Source organism: Setaria italica, chromosome I, assembly GCF_000263155.2.
Source record: "Setaria italica strain Yugu1 chromosome I, Setaria_italica_v2.0, whole genome shotgun sequence".
Classification (NCBI taxonomy): Eukaryota; Viridiplantae; Streptophyta; class Magnoliopsida; order Poales; family Poaceae; genus Setaria; species Setaria italica.
Genome location: NC_028450.1, coordinates 7,509,196 through 7,521,991, shown reverse-complemented (window position 1 = coordinate 7,521,991; position 12,796 = coordinate 7,509,196). Strand labels below are relative to the sequence as shown.

Below are 12,796 nucleotides of genomic sequence, written 5' to 3'. Positions count from 1 at the left end.
CTGCTGCCGAGTGGCTCTGTGCTTAGTACCGAGGGACGCAAACGCCTCCACCGTCTGTGTCCAGGAAACGAAGATCCAGTTCCCAACAAATATTGACGGCGAGGTGAAGGGCGTGGCGGAGTTTGAGGCCGAGCAGGATGAGCTGATCAAAACCACCCAGGGGAAGAAGATGAAGATTAAGAAAAAGTATATGGAGAAGGCGGTGGACTTAGAGAAGGAGCTGGACGCTGCCATGACGGGCCTGATCGACAAGCACAAGCCGGACACCTTCCAGGACATACGGTGTAGTGCAGGTGCTAAACACCACCCCCTCTTGGGGCCTACATCAGGAGAAGGAGGGGCACACCCATAACATTTCCACGCTCCTAGCGTAATTGATTAGTTGTATAATTTTCTGTATAATCGCTAAGGGAAGAATGTTCCGTGTGCGTGCGCCCGGTCGGCCCGCGATGTAATAACTTCTTATCGTTACTTTCTTCTTAATACAAAGATACGCAGCTCTCCTGCGTATTCTAGAAAAAAAAAGAAAGGAAGTGAAGGTTCTCCAGTGCAGCAGGGATTTCACCTGTCAGATGGTTGTTGGACAATTCCAGCACCCGCAGGTTTGTGAGGTTGCAGTTTGATTGTGGAACCTCCCCGTGTAAGTTGTTGAAACTCAGGTTGAGTGCTGCGAGTCCTTTCAAATGACCAATCTCCATTGGAATCACACCACTGAATTTATTGTTGCCTAGATTCAGCAGTTTAGGGCAATAATTGGTCCTGTAGTATTGGAGAGATGGACTCCAATAAACAGGCAACAGAAGTACTTGATCTGAACCATCCGCACTCTTCTCAGATTTTAGCATCGGTAGCTCCATCAGTGCTTTTGGGATCTCCCCTACAAGGCAGGTATCGGTCCAGTGAGTTGGTTGTTGGATAAAAGTAACTCTCTCAATTTTTTCACCTTTGATAGCCAGTGAGGTATTTTTCCTGACAATGAGCAATCAGCTATGGAAAGAACCTGAAGATTCTGATAACCATCTATTGTTTCATCTTCTGGCATGGCCTCACCTTTGAAGTTGGTACCAATTAGCAAAGTTGTAAGGTTCCAAGAACTCTTGAGGACCTGAAGGGCATTTGTGATATTTGTGAAGGAGTTGTTTGTAAGGGATAGAAACTTGAGGGACTTGAGATTGCCTAGTCTTGGGGAAAACTGACCATGGAAGTTGTTGGAAGATAGTCGCAGCGCAATAAGATTGCTGCAAAAGTATAGGCTCTCAGGAACTGTACCAGTGAACTTGTTTAACATAAAATCTAAAATTTTGAGGTCGGATAAGGTGGAGAAGTTGACATTATTCAGCTCTCCATGGAAGCTGTTGCCTCGGAGAATGATGGTTCTGAGCTTTGAGCATTTGCTTAGAGTTGATGGCACTCTAAGTGAAGCTCCTCCAGTCTGTTGAGCTGCCCAATATTAGCGGGGATCTCGCCGGTGAGTTCATTCTCTGCAAGATCAAGGATAACTAAATTATTGCTTTTGACTATATACTCGGGACTGAGTGCTCCTTGCAAACGGTTGTTTGGAAAAGAGAGATGCTCTAGAGAGGTGGCATTGTAGAGCTCATCTGGCAGGGTCCCGGTGAGTTTGTTGTGGCCGGCCTTAAGCACTCTCAGCGCAGAGCATGAGCCGAGCCCCACAGGTATACTTCCGTTGAATTGGTTAAAACTGAGGTCAAGCACTGAAAAGAATGGTTTTTTGCACATATGGTACTGGGAATTTTCCCAGTGAAGCTGTTATTGCTCATGTTGATAGCAACAAGATTCTCCATGCTCTCCAATGTGGTGGACGGAATTTGTCCTGCAAACCTGTTGCTTGAGATGTTGATTACCTGCATAGGCCGTCCAGTTGTCGATGGCAGCTTGTGGAGGTCACCATTTAGGTTGTTGAAGCTGACATCAAAGACAACCATGCTTCTTGACAACAATAGTTCTTCTGGGAGGTCACCGGAGAGTGAGTTGCATGACAGGTTGAGACTTAACATGCTGGTGAGATTTCCCAGCGACGCTGATGAGATGCGCCCCTCGAGGCTCATGGAAGCCAGCGAGATCTCCTTGACAGCGTCATCTGCATCGCAGATGATGCCCTTCCACATGCAGCAATTTGTGTCATTCCTCCAAGAAGCAGTGAGGCCAGAGTCTTGGGAGAGCCCTTCGAGGAACCTGAGGAGGGAGACCTTCTCTTGTTTTGTGCAGGAGCTGGTGGGAGATGGTAAGGAGGGCAATAGCAGGAGAGCTAGACCAAGTAAATGTATGGGCGGCGGCAATCTGGTTCTTTTGTTGTTCCATGAAGAATGGAGTGACTGCATTGTGTTTTCCATGGAACTGCTAAGGAATCAGATTCTTGAGCATATAAATAAAGACCAGCAGCCTGATAGTGGAAAATCATGCAAGCAGATTTGTCCAACAATGCTTTCAGCTTTTGGATGATTAGAGGCTTTCACCTTTACTGAAGTGCACCAACACCTTTGCAAAGCATGTGTTAGGTTCTTGATGTGGTATTTGGATTCCCCCATTCAAAATTGGAAATCTTACCGACATTGGAAACCTTCTTTTTTTTTTTCTTTTGCGAGGAACTGAACTTTGAAACCTGTGGTTTTCTTTTTTACATGGCACCATGATTTCTCTTTCTAGTTGTAAGCCATTTTTGCGGGTGTGCAACCTTTGTAACTACTGAATTATGTAACAGTTCTTTTTGGTGAGAAAGAAGTGATGTTGTGATGCATAGATTTTCTAGGTTCGGTACAATCTACATCTACTCCCTACATTTCCTTTTGTAGGGGTGTATTAGGACTGGAAAAGTTCAAACTGCATATATTTTTACACATCAATTATGATGTCTGTTTGGCACATTTGGAAACAGCAAATGGAAAACAGGTAACCACAGGTCTCTGACGCCTTTTCCTTTCTTTCATTTCCCCTTGTATTTTCTCAAAAAAGAATCTATACATTTTGCAATAAACATTACCTCACCGCTCCAAGGCTGTTCAAGGACGGAAGCTTTCGCCAGCCACAGATTTATTGAGAGGTGCCGTCACTACCGCAAGCAGCTTTGCAAATGTTGCTCTCCCAGAGACCCAGAGGCCAAAGCTCAGCTCATATGTCGCTGCCAGTCTGCCACGATCGAGTCTAGCACTAGCACTCATGGGCCTGATGACAGCCCATTTGAACCGAGGCAAATCAATTACCCGTTCCCCTACCCATCGGCCCATTCTGACTGAGCTCAACTGTGTCCTGGCAGCATGGCCCATACCGGCCCAGTTTGTCTCCTTACGCCCTACGCGAAAACGAAGCGCACGGCAATCGGCATCACGCGCGGCGCAGCGGCGGGCGGCGGCCGGAGGGGTGGGCGGTGGGGGTGGCTCCGGAGCACAGCTACCTCGCTGCACTCGAGAGGCGAATGGTGCGGCGAAGGTCTTGCACAGATTATGCAGGGAGCTGCCTCTCAATCCGTGTGATCATCTAGGGTTAGTATAGTAGTTCTTGCCGTTCATGTATCTGCTACCTATGTTAATTGCATTACATAAATTTCTGGAGATTGCTTTCGGGCCTTCTAACTGGATAGCTTAGGTGCTTGTTGGCTTGCTGCAAAATTTGAGATCTTTTAGGTCCCATGATCATGTCTAAGCTGCTCGTTTCGTTTGGACTTTCGAAATTGGAATAAGATGATTAATACAGTGCTCTATTAATAGGTAGTAGGTTTTTGTCACTCATTTTGATGGCACGATTATTACAACATAATTTCACAGATGATACAAAGTAGATACTGTAAATACAAAACATTTAGTTACACATTCTCGGAGAACATATATAAACACGTAACCCTGACATTGGTCACCGACTAAACATACCAGTTCTTGTTTATTTCAGCATAAATTGTTCCACGCCTTGCAATCAGTCTGTTTCATTCCTATCCTCTTATTTCTCCCTTTTCCAAGCAGAGGGCACGACTACTGAACATGACTAATAAACTTTGAACATGGCAAATCAGGTCACTTGCTGCCGGATGCATCACATGCTTCGATCTGATAGCCATCACGGTGCTCTGGCTATTTGTTGCTAAGGTTAGTTTCTGTCCATTGCATATCCATAAGCTAGGACACGTTATTACAGCCTATTGTAGCTGGAGATGATGGCAACAATGATCCGGTCAAAATAGATGTATCTGGATAAAACCATCTGGTCATATAGCACTCCTACTCCAAAGAACATACCAAAGGCAATCGCAAAGATGACCTTGTCAATGTAGTGTTCTGTGGAGACATTGGGGGCCGGAGCTGCATCTGCTGAACTACAATGGTGCACCAGCATAGGGCTGCACAACTTTGGGTTTCCAACAAAGCTAGAATCTGGAAATGTGCTGAACTGGCCTCCAGTTGGAACGGGGCCTTCTAGATCATTGTTGGAAACGTTGAGTTCGGATAGGAAGTGAAGCTTGTCCAAAGTGGAAGGGATTGCACCGGTCAGATTGTTGTAGGACAAGTCTAGCACCTGCAGATTCGTGATGTTGCCAATTGATTGTGGTATCTTCCCATATAAGTTATTGAAGCTCAGGTTGAGTGTAAGGAGTTCTTTTAACTGGCCAATCTGTGGGGGGATTACACCAGTAAATTTATTATAGCCAAGATTAAGCATTCTAGGGAAACCACTGGTAGTACGGTATTGAAGAAATCGATACATATACAGAGGGAACTTAAATATAATTACGTCTGAGTTGGCTAATGACTCGAGCATTGGCATCTCCATCAGTGCTGTTGGTATATCTCCGTTAAGACTGTTATTCGATACGTCTATATAGAAAAGGAAGTTTAAGCTATTAATCCATGCTGGTATTGGTCCACTGAGTTGATTGTTGTATAAAAGCAATGCTCGCAATTTTTTTAGCTTTGACAGCCACTTTGGTAAATTTCCGTAGAGTGAACAGTCATTTAGGGCAAGTCCCATGAGATTCTTAAAGCCATAAAATATATCATAGTCTGGAATGGTCTCATGCTTGAAGTTGCCCCCAAGTATCAAGAGAGTGAGATTAGTTGAGGAACTGAGGATCCGAAGCATTTTTGTGATATCTGTAAAGTTGTTATGAGAAAGCGCTAGGTATTTGAGGGATTTGAGATTGTTTATTCTCGACGAAATTTGACCATGGAGGTTGTTGAAGGATAGCCGCACCGCAATAAGGTTGCTGCAAGAGTAGAGGCTATCTGGAACTGTGCCAAAGAACCTGTTTGATCTAAAATCTAAAAAATTTAGATTAGATAGGGTGGAGAAATTGACATTACTTAGTTTGCCGTGGAAGAAGTTGCCCTCGAGGATGAGGGTTGTGAGATTTGAGCAATTGCCCAGAGCTGATGGCAGCTCTCCAGACATGTTGTTATAGTCTAAGTGAAGCTCCTCCAGCCTCTTGAGCTCCCCAATAGAATCTGGGATTTTGCCATATAGCCCATTCCCCCCAAGATCAAGGATAACCAATTTGCTGAGTTTGACTACATGCTCAGGATCAAGTGTTCCTTGCAAATGGTTATTAGGGAACGAGAGGTGCTCTAATGAGGTGGCCTTGAAGAGCTCAGCAGGGAGGGTCCCACTGAGTTGGTTCTGGCCAGCCTTAAGCACTCTCAATACAGAGCAGTTACCAAGCTCTGGGGGTATGTCACCGTGAAATTGGTTGTAACTGAGATCAAGCACCACAAAAAATGGCTTGTCAACACAAACCGTGCTTGGAATTTTCCCGGTAAAGCTATTATTGCTCATGTTGAGAGCGGCCAGATTCTTCATGCCCTCTAGTGTGGTAGATAGAAAAGATCCTGTGAATAAGTTACTTGAGATGTTGACTACCTTCATTGCCTGGTCAGGGGTGGATGGCAGCTCGTCGAAGTCTCCATCGAGCTTGTTGTAGCTAACATCGAGGATGACAATGCTGCTGGACCGCAGCAGTTCTGGTGGGAGCGCACCGGAGAGTGAGTTGCCAGACAGGTTGAGCCTCAACAGGCCGGTAAGACTGCCAAGTGAGGGTGATATGTGCCCCTCAAGGCCCATGGAAACCAGTGAGATATCAGTAACAGTGCCATCCACGTTGCAAATGATGCCCTCCCACAAACAGCAGTTTGTCATTCTGCCATGAAGTGGTGAGGCCAGAGTTTTGAGAGAGACCATCAAGGAACCCGAGGAGGGAGGTCTTCTCCTCTTCTTTGCAGGAGATGACGAGAGAGGGCAAGAAGAGCAACAGCACAAGAGCAACACCAAGTATAGTCATGTGTTTTCTGTTGTTTGAAGAACGGAGTTGCTGCGTGGTCTTTTCCATTATACAACGTAGGTCTTCCAAAGCGGGCCTGCAGCCTGCTATAAATAAAACACCAGAAAACGAATATTGAGACGCACGTGACGATGTTGATCCAACATTGCTTTTACTTTCTTTATGATTCGGTGCTTGCAGCAAGCACAAAATCTGGTTTTCAATTCTATTGTGTTTTCTTAGTCTTTATCTATCGTGGTTACTGAACAAAGTAGCAATTCTTTTGGTGAGTGAGAGGCACTACAGATTTGCAAGCTTGTATTAGTATTTCATTTGCAAAATTAAAGCCGCAGAAACTATTTGCTACGCATGTACATATATTGATACATGCAAATGTTGTATTGGTAAAGACGTTTTACTTTGTGGTTGGTTGTATATGATCTGAACCTTGTAATAGTTTTTCGTTTTCCATGGTTGTTCATGGACAGATTCACCAAAACAAATTTATAAATGTAGTGAAGCGTCAAAGACCAAAACTATTGGATTTTGAATGCATCCCTTATAAGGGAAGCAAGGATAAGTGATCCAGTCCTAGATTGAGTAGACATGCATGACTTATACTTATGTTCTAAACTTAAAATTCTTATCATCTGCTCTCTCGTGTTAGAAGCTACAGTTTAAGAGAGCATGTCAAATAACTCTGCAAATTTTAGCTTTAATTTCTCTTATGCTTATTTTCAACGCAGGAAAAATAAAACTTGCGAACAAGTATCTTTACAACCATAGAGTGACACCTGCCTGCCATTAGCAAGTGCATTCTAGGTGATTTTGGTGACAATTCTAACTGCAGGATCACCAAGTGGAAGCTCAGCTAGGCACACACACCTATCCTGATCCGATCCGATCCGATCCAGCTTTTGGAAAAGAGAAGATGCCATCGCAATGTATTGGAAGATAGTGTTGGCACGTGCATAATTCATGCATATACTTGCGTTAGTTACCATAGTGACAACAATATGGAGCCTTTGAACAAGTGATGGTTCATAATTGGTTGCTCGGGAATTTCGTGTAAAAGGGTAAGAAAGTGGCCAGTCAATTCGGCGTACCTTTTGATTCTCTTCTTCTTTCCTTTTTCCTTGAGAACTTTTATATCTTCGTGACTCACCAACTTTTTTTATTTTCTTTGAATCTTTGGCAGGTTTGGTGAAGCAGATTAAAAGAAGATGGTGGGTGAGCCTTATTCCGGCTGATGGGTGCTGCATCCCCCCTCCACGGTCGCTGCTGACCTGAGTGGCTGTGAAACCTCATCCGTTTGCGCACCAGGAAGAGCAGAATGCTCGTCAAGGCAGCAGTGAACCAACACATATATCAAAGATATTTTTTCACCAGTTGTTACTTCACCATGGATTGTTTTTTACTTTTGTCCGTGGCATAAATCATGTGCTATGTTTTTTCTTTAATAAAATGAATGCATGTAAAACTATTCTGAGTTTCTGACGATATAACAGTAATACCTCTACAAATCAGTGTATTATAATGCTTTGCCCAGGAGAGTTCTTGAAAAAAAAAATCAGTATATTATCTATGCATTGATGTGTAAAAAAACCCCAGAATTTTGTGTTTGCTATTATAAACAAGTATCACATCCATCTTTAGAATTCCAACCGTTATCCTTATTTTCTACATCAAAATAAGTAAATATTTGGCAGTTTTAATTAATATTCAATATAAGAATAGAAATTACAATTAGAATTGCAGATTGTGGAAGCTGAAAAAAAAACTACCTGTTTGTTGGGTGTTTTTTACGATCCAAAATGGAAACAATCATCATCATTCGTCACCTAAATCACCATTCATCTCCTTTCAAAAAAAAGATAAATCACCGTTCATCTTCACAGGCCATTTGTCCTTACCTCTCGCGGCCTAGCCCATCTTGCCTCCTGCAAATTCCACGGCTACGCGCGGCGCCTCACCGCCAAGCGGGAATCCTACGTAACTTCCGGATTTTTTTCTTATGAAATTTCCACTGTTTGAGATTGGTGAGATGGTTGAGATTTATCACACGGAGGCGGGCCATGTGCGCAGCAGGCACGCAACAGAACGCTTTGCGACAGGCAACTACATGCACGGGAATGGGTGGAAGTTGGATAGGATGTTTACGAATTTCAAACTTTGAATGCTCTTTTCTCTTAAACCGTATATTCAATTTCAAATCCGTTTGATGTTTAAATTAATGCAAAACAATGAGGTCCAATATGTTATTATAAATTTTTTATTTTCAGGTTTCAACATTTTGAATATATTATTTCAACATTTCTTATATACTAATTCAATATTTTTCAAAAATTGTTGAATTAGTTTTTTCAAAGTATTGAATTAATTTTTCCAAATGTTGAATCAGTTTGCTAAAAATGTTGAATATAGTTATACTAGGACTGGAGTAGAAAAATAAAAGAAAATATAAGAAATAAAATACAAAACAATTCCCATGTGTTTTTTCTAGGTTGCGAGTTGCGATATGATGCTTCCGTGTTGTGCATATGCTTTTTCGCTACGTGCACTACCCATGTGATATTACTGTTGCTCTCTGTATGGGCTGTAAACTCAAGCTGCTGGATAGATGGGCCATGGTGGGCCGTGCGCCGTATAGCTTATTCATCTTCCGGAAGCTGTATAGGGGGCTCCCCCCGCTGAGGCCCCTCGGCTCGGGGGCTTCAACGCCAAGTGGCGTACCCCGCCGTGGCTAGCGGCGGCGCTCCAGATGGCCTAGGGTTACATACAGCGCGTTGCGCTCCAGAGGTAACTAGTACGCTGAAGATCTTTTGGGGGTCATTTAGTAGCTGCTCTCTCCCAATCCGTGTCCTTAGTCCAAAGTTGGGCATGTGATCTAGGGTTCGTTAGCTCTCGCGGTTGCGGGCACCTGCTATCTCTGTTGGATAAATCTGCGGGCATTATTGCTTTTGAAACTTTGCTTGATGTTTGCTACTAGCTTGTTGCGGAGTTTAGATTCCTTTTGTCCTGGTCTGGCAAATGTAGGTAGCTTATTTAGGTAGTTAGGTTCCATCTCTTTTTTTAGGAAAAGCCAACAAAATCAATTATCAAAAAAACAGTTACATAGTCCACGATCCTACTAATGATAAAATATGACCCAATTACATTCAATCTTATGTAAAAAACAAAATCTATCTATATCATGAGCCGCACTATTTGCTTCTCTTGCACAATGAGTAAACCGAACTCTCCCATCTTATCTTTTATTTCCGAGCACTCTATGAAGATTGCTGTAGCTTCATTCCATATTTGACTCTGTTCCGTGCACACATTTACAATTTCTATAGCATCAGCTTCGGCTTGGACATTATTGCACCCAATTTTGGTTCCATCCTTAGTTTGCATTAGTAGTTTGGAGCAAGAAGATTTAACACACTGGTCTCCAAGATATATTAGAATATCTGTTCCCTCACTTTGTTAACTCAGTTACCACATCAATTCACAGATGTTAGAGAGTAATTGCTGTAATTGTTGTCACACGTTCTGTCAAAAACACATAGAGACAGAGTTACACTAAAACATTACATTAACATGGTTCAGTCATTAAATACTCCAATTTCTGTTTATTTCAGTACAAGTTCTGTGACTCCACTGATCACCCATTGAGTAGAGGGTATCTATCTGTAAGTTGACAGATAAGGCTTTTGAGAGGTTTTGATCTTCTTGCTGAAGGAGCCGCTCAATTACATTGCTGAACTTTGAAGCTGTGGCTGTTTATTGCTAGCTTCAGTTCCGTACACTGCATATCTGTAACCGTAAGCCAAGGCACATTGTTGTAGTACATTTCAATTCAAGTAGCTTCAGCCAAAATAAATATATCTGGATAGGACCATCTGGTCGTACAGTACTCCGACACCGAAGAACATACCAAAGGCCACCGCTAAGATGAAAGCTAGAATCTGGAAATGTGCTGAATTGGTCTCCAGTTGGAACGGACCCTTCTAGATCATTGCTGGAAATGTTGAATTTGGAAAGGAAGTGAAGCATCTCCAGTGAAGAAGGGATTGCACCGGTCAAATCATTGTAGGATAAGTCTAGCACCTGCAGATTCGTGAGGTTGCCGATTGATTGTGGGATCTCCCCATGTAAGTTGTTGAAGCTCAAGTTGAGTGTAAGGAGTGCTTGTAGCTGACCAATCTGAGGGGGGATCATACCAGTTAATTTGTTGTTGCCTAGATTCAACATCTTAGGAAAACCACTGGTCGTACGGTATTGAAGAAATGGTGTTAGGTAAATAGGAAACTTGAGTACTATTGGATCTGAGTGAGCTGACTGAAGTGTTGGCATCTCCATGAGTGCTGTTGGCATATCCCCAGTAAGATTATTATTGGATATGTCTAGATAGAAAAGGAGGTTCAAGCGATCAATCCAGGTTGGTATTGGTCCACTGAGTTTATTGTTGTCTAATAGTAACCCTCGCAAGTTTTTGAGCTTAGCCAGCCAGTTAGGTAAATGTCCATACAGTGAACATTCATTTATGGCAAGACACATAAGATTCTCAAAGCCATAAAATGTATCATAGTCTGGCATGGTCTCATGCTTGAAGTTGCCTCCAATTAGCAATAGAGCAAGTGTCCTTGACTTACCGAGGATCTGAAGTGCATTTGTGATATTCGTAAAATTGTTGTGAGAAAGGGCTAGGAATCTGAGGGACCTGAGATTGCTTATCCCTAATGAAAATTGACCATGGAGGTTGTTGAAAGATAGCCGCAACGCAATAAGGTTGCTGCAAGAGTAGAGGCTGGCTGGAATTGTGCTAGTGAATTTGTTTGACCTGCAATCTAAAAATCTTAGATTAGATAGGGTAGAGAAGTTGACACGTTTCAGCTCTCCCTGGAAGTTGTTGTCCTTGAGGATGATGGTTGTGAGATTTGAGCAATTCCTAAGAGCTGATGGCAGCTCTCCAGACATGTTGTTATTGTCTAAGTGAAGCTCCTCCAGCTTCTTCAGCTGCCCAATAGAATCCGGGATCTTGCCATTTAGTCCATTCCACCCAAGATCAAGGATGACCAAATTTCTGAGCTTGCCTACGTGCTCAAGTGTTCCTTGCAAATGGTTTTTAGGGAAAGAGAGGTGCTCTAGTGAGGTAACATTGAAGAGCTCAGCTGGGAGGGTCCCAATGAGTTGGTTCTTGCCAGCCCTAAGCACTCTCAAACCAGAGCAATTGCCAAGCTCCGTGGGTATCCTACCATGGAACTGGTTGTAACTGAGGTCAAGGACCACAAAATATGGCTTGTCAACACAAAGCGTGCTTGGAATTTCCCCAGTAAAACAATTATTGCTCATGTTGAGAGCAGCCAGATTCTTCATGCTGCCTATTGTGGTGGATGGAAAATTTCCTGTGAACAAGTTACTTGAGATGTTGATTACCTTCATCATGCTGTCACGGGTGGATTGCAGCTCATGGAATTCTCCATTGAGCTTGTTGAAGCTGACATCAAGGACAGCAATGCTGCTTGATAGCAGCAGTTCCAGTGGGAGTCCACCAGAGAGTGAGTTGCCAGTGAGGTTGAGCCTCAACAGGCTGGTAAGATTGCCAAGTGAGGGCGATATGTGGCCCTCAAGGCCTCTGGAAGTCAGTGAAATGTCCATGACAGCGCCGTCCACATTGCAAATGATGCCTTCCCACAAACAGCAGTTTGTTGCATTCTGCCATGAAGTGGTGAGGCCAGAGTTTTGAGAGAGACCATCGAGGAACCCGAGGAGTGAGGTCTTCTCCTCTTCTTTGCAGGAGGTGGGAGGAGATGCCAAGAAGAGCAACAGCACAAGAGCAACACCAAGTAAAGGTACGTGCATTGTTTTCGACCTTCTGTTGTTGCATGAAGACCAAAGTGGCTGCATGGTCTTTTCCATGAAACAACAAGGACCTCGTGAAGACATCCTTCTATACATAGCACCAACAACCAATGAGTATCTTGATCCAGTTTTTCTTTTATCCCATTTTTTCATTATTAGATGCTTTTAGCCTTTTCTGCAAGTGCACGTTCTGAAATCTAGATGCGCATGAGCTTTCTTGACAGTGACACTGAGTTCTGACTCTGGTTGTCAACCCCTTTTTGTGGTTTTTTCTTTGTCCTCTGATGGTTACTGAATGAAGTGGCAATTCTTTCAGTGAAAGAGAAGCGCTGCAGATTTGCATGGTTGGTTGTATTGGTATTTTGATCTGCAAAAGGACTTTGTATATAATCTAAACCTTGTAATAGTCCTTTCTGTTTCCAATGTTTTTCATGGACTGCGAACTGAATACTCCCCATAGACCTGATGTTGATGATAAGGGGTACAGGATAAGTGATCCATGGTGTTTGATTGGATATTTGTCATGCAGGTATGTGCTAGGCTTAAAGTTCTCATGGTATGTTAATAGTTTGGATTTTAAGCCACAATTTACAAAACAGATCAACTTTGCTAATGTTGCTTTCTCTGAATCTTCTTCTTCGACGTCGGATAATAAGCTGGTAACAAGTATCTTTAAAAGCATTACAGTGG

The 12,796-nt window shown here is 43.1% G+C and overlaps 3 pseudogenes; all 3 read right to left on the bottom strand.

Moving 5' to 3' along the window:
- Window positions 1–489: 489 nt before the first annotated feature.
- On the bottom strand, window positions 490–2,347 carry LOC111256957 (annotated as a pseudogene).
- Window positions 2,348–3,718: 1,371 nt separating this feature from the next.
- Window positions 3,719–6,321, bottom strand: LOC101777471 (annotated as a pseudogene).
- Window positions 6,322–8,950: 2,629 nt separating this feature from the next.
- Window positions 8,951–12,151, bottom strand: LOC105913828 (annotated as a pseudogene).
- Window positions 12,152–12,796: the final 645 nt, after the last annotated feature.